This window comes from Drosophila takahashii, chromosome 2L, assembly GCF_030179915.1.
Source record: "Drosophila takahashii strain IR98-3 E-12201 chromosome 2L, DtakHiC1v2, whole genome shotgun sequence".
NCBI lineage: Eukaryota > Metazoa > Arthropoda > Insecta > Diptera > Drosophilidae > Drosophila > Drosophila takahashii.
In genome coordinates, this window is record NC_091678.1 from 7,997,472 (window position 1) to 8,002,028 (window position 4,557).

Below are 4,557 nucleotides of genomic sequence, written 5' to 3' on the forward strand. Positions count from 1 at the left end.
ACGAAACTATTATGGATAACCCCTCTCTACACCCATGGAAAGGAGTAGATCTCATTCAGCGAGTGCCGTCGACTGACGTGGCATTTGTCTGGGCAGAGGCAAGAAAAAAGCGACTCGAGTCTGCCGCACGCTTTCCGGTGATTTATTTCCATTGATTTTTTACTCGGCCCCAGCTTCTCCCCCTCGATTTCTTAGCTGGCTGAGAGGGGCTGACTGGCTGACCGGGCTTAGAGATTATGGAATCACGGCAATCGCCCCGAAAAGAACCTCCCGAGTCAATCGCTTTGTGGCCCATTGACGACGGCTGAACAATGCGACGCCTACAACGACAACGCTGGCTAATTATAAAGTTGCTAAGCGGATTTGGCAGTTGCTCGAGAACGGAAACAAAACAACGAAAAAATACCGGGCTGTGTGACAACTTCTACAAGACGACTGAAGTAACTCCCCTGCAGATCCAATCTACAGATTCCCCGCTGTCTTTATGCCAGCAGAATCCATTCATTAAGTGGAAGTCAACTGCAAGATGCAAACTAATCAACATAAATTGCATTGCAACGAGCTGCGGGGAGCATGAGTCCCCGGCTAATTTTCCAACAGTGTCGCCTTCGCCTGCAAAAAGGACACTTTAAAGCTCAAAGGCAACTCAAGGGTTGGATTAGCTGCGTCTAATATGCTTGAACCAAATTCAAATTCAATTCGAGTCATGTGAACTGAACGCTTTATACGAAATTAAACTAATAAACTCTTCAAACAAACAATGCCGGTCCTTGGAAGAGTGCACTGAAAATATTAAGTTTATCTTACTTTAAATTATTTTTTCAAAAAATACTATATGTGGTATGTGGTACTATATGTGGTATTTCAAAATAGTACTTTTATCATTTTTATTAAATAACTGATATGATAAATTATCCAATTGATATGTTTGAATCATAAATTTTACATAAATCATATCATTGAAATAAAATAAGGTATAATTGACCCTATTTCATATCGATTTTCTTTTTTGTGTTGAAAATCCTTATTTAACCAAAAGTTTTTAATAAAACTTAAAAGTTATTTTTAAAGAAAATCATCCAACGCTTTTTAAATATATTTCTCATTAAGTTAAGAAATCCAACCTTTAATTTTAAATTGTTGTAAATAGGAGGGTTATCCGTACCTCCTCTCAATCTAAAATATTTATCGCCAAGTTAACGATATTTGTTCAAGTGTGGGTACAATGTTTACGCACTCCTCCGCTTTTGTTATACCAATGTGCAGCTCTGCGACGGAAAAAAGCGGGTCTCTAAGGCTGAGCCATATAGTTTATATCCCCCGTTCCCCCTTTTTTTCTGCCTTTTTCACTCCCTCGCTGAAATGTACTGCATGTGCGCTGTGATATTTGCCGCGCAGAATATTTTAATTAAAAGCAATTTCTACAATGTCAAACAACGTCAACGCACAGCGGAGCTCAGTGCATAAAGTGTTTTTCATAGCCATAAAGAACGGATACGGAGCGGAAGTCTCCTCCTGCGAGTCCTGCCGATCCTGCATCCTGCCGCCTGCCGCCGATGCTAAAGTGTCAACAAGTTGATGATGTAGGTGTCGCTGGCATGTTGACTGCCAAAGGACTAAGGACCAAGGACCCAAGGACGAGGGCTGGGGCAACAAAGGGGATCCGGCGAGCCAGCGAGCGAGCGGAGACAAAGGCCAATCAATATGCAAAATAGTCAATATTTGAAGCGGCCAAAGGTGTCGACTGTGCCGACGCAGTGATTATCGCCCCCACTCGACAATTGTCCTGGGCCCGGGTCCTTGGTCCTCTAAACTGTCATTGTTTGACTATTTGCGCCAGGCGTTGGATGATGGGTGATGGGTGATGCACCATGGATGGGCGCTGATTTTTGGAGTGCAGAATATCGAATGTTGAGTGTCGAGTGCCAAGTCCAAGGACCCTCTGCTCGGTACCTTTTTAGGCATAAACAAGGACCCGCCGGAGTCTGCACTTGCCGAGCCAACGACATTGTCTGAATCAGTGACTCCTGGCGGCAGACACAAATGCAATCAATTTTTACTATGCATAGCTATGCAGAGAAACAAAATTTATTTTGAAAAATAAAGAAAATAATTTATTAAATATTAATAATTAAAAGAAAAATGACATACATTTGGTTTAAAAATTTTACATTATAGATTTTTGGTGAACCAATAAATATATAAACTTGTTGTGAATATATTTTAAGTGGTTTCATTTTATAATATTTTCCTAAATATTAATATTCAAATAATAAATATCTTTTATTAGTAATGTTTTATATATTTATGCATTTCAAAAACCTAGTAACATTAAATCATTGAATTTATTCCTTTGTTTATGGCTTCATTAAATTTGTGAATATAAAAGTGACGAGACCTTCAAGATACATTTCAAGCAATACATATTTTAGGGTTCAGAAATATTTTATCACGGCACCAGCCACGTTTTTTCTCTCTCTGTGGGCCATTGTTGCTAGTGCAACTGCTGCTGTCGCTGCCAGACACTCAAAACAATCAGGACTCAAAAACAGCATGAGTGATGTGTCGTATGACGACGCATGTCGGGGGTCTGTCTGCCCCCTGAAACCCCCTGGAACCCCCTCCAACCCCTAGCTACTTCCCCATCCCCTTTGCTCGCTACCCGTTCTCTCGGGTGCTCAGGTTGCACTTTTTGCCGGCACTTAAGCGCCTTTAAATATGCAGCACAGCCAAGCGCAGACACACTCTCGGCCAAGTTTGTTGTTAGCCCAGATTGCTGATGCATAGTTTAAGCCCTCCTCTAGCTCTTCCTGCTCCTCTTCCTTTTCTCTTCCGAGGAGACGGCCTGTCAGCCGAATACGAAATACTGGTATTGCCACATCCCACCGTTGATTGCTCCTCGCACTTTAAAATGCCCCAGGACTTATGGTCGTGTTTTCCGAAAAACAAAACAATAAAACTTGCCATCGCCAACAGATTGCCAATTTCTATATGATAAGTGCAGAAATTCCTTTGCTTATCTGGCAGGGAACTTTGCCCAACTAACCAGACTCCATTACTGTTCGCATTGAAACCATCTTTAAAACCGGATTTACTAAGCAATATGGCAAAGACAGGGGCGTCGTTGGAAAAGGGGGTAGGTGTGTATAACCGACCACATACATTTTTTAAATGCTCCCCAAAGTATGCTGGTGAATTTATATTTTGTTTGCAAATTGTTGGCCAGTTTTGGGCTCTGAGTTTGAGGCGGTTTAAAGTTGTTGATGCCGCTGCTCCCAAAACTCCTATAGTTTTCATGTAGCTCTCTAGTCCAGTTGTAGCCTTTATTGTTGCCGGCCGAAACAAAAGTTGGCTATGTGATGTTTGCACTGGCACAAGTGAAAATGAAAATTTATATGCATAATTTGTTGGAATTTGAATAATACAGCAAATGCAGTATGCCTAACCGCATTGAATGAAAGTTTGCAATTAAATTAAAGCCGAGTGTCGACCAACCAACTGGAAACACGTAACAAAGGCTTTTTGTATCCTAATTGGGAAGTTGATCCGGAAAGTGTAGACAATTGATAGCTGAAGATTTATAAGTTAGATTCCGAATAAGCCTTAAAGGCAATATTATCACTGATAATATTTAATAAACGAAATCCTTTAAAGAGAAAGATGGGAATGCATTTCTGATGATTTATTTATACTGGCAGTATAGTTTACCAAGCAAAAACATTTTAGACTAAAATCTAGAATTAATTTAATCATGAATAAGGAAATTTTACAATGGCAAGCAGAAGTTTATATACCCTTTCCTTTAAAATAATAATGTATTTGTAAATATTTTAAAGAAGCGTACTTTCTATGCGTATCTATTTGTGTTTCTGTTTACATAACACTTTTTTAGGCAGATGATCAATATATTTTAATAATAAATAAAATCTAATTTTTTCCTCGTCTAGTTGGAAATCGGAAAAAGTGTTATTTACGCTCCCAGTGGGAAATCATTCCATCATCCCCAAAGTGCTTTCAATCCGTTTTTTCGGGTTTTCCCCTTTCTCCCCCGAAAGATGATTATTCATCAAATTAAAAGTGCGGCCAGCTAGTTGACCACCCTCATCATCGACTGCCGGCGCAATCCCCGAACAGGAATGCCATAAAATTCATAAATTACAAGCTTCGCCACGCCCACAATGCCACCGCAACTCGGGGATCGGGGAACTCGGGAACTGGGAACTCTGGGCCACACATGGTTTGTTGCTCATATGCTAATTGCAATGGACATGTTTTTGTTGCCCCAGAACGGCGATGGGGTTAGCGCGAACCGCAGAACAAAACGACCCAACACACACAACACACACTGGGCTCACAGCCGAGTTAATTTCATTGCTGAATTGCGACTCAAGGGCAATATTAACATGGAAATTATGAACACGCTGGGGCAATGAAAAGTGACAGCCGCCGAAAGACTACAAACTACTAAACCAAACTACCACTGCAGCCACTGCGGCGATATTCTACTCACAGCATAAACAGGCCACTAAAAACAAATTGTTGGTATATGGGTATGAT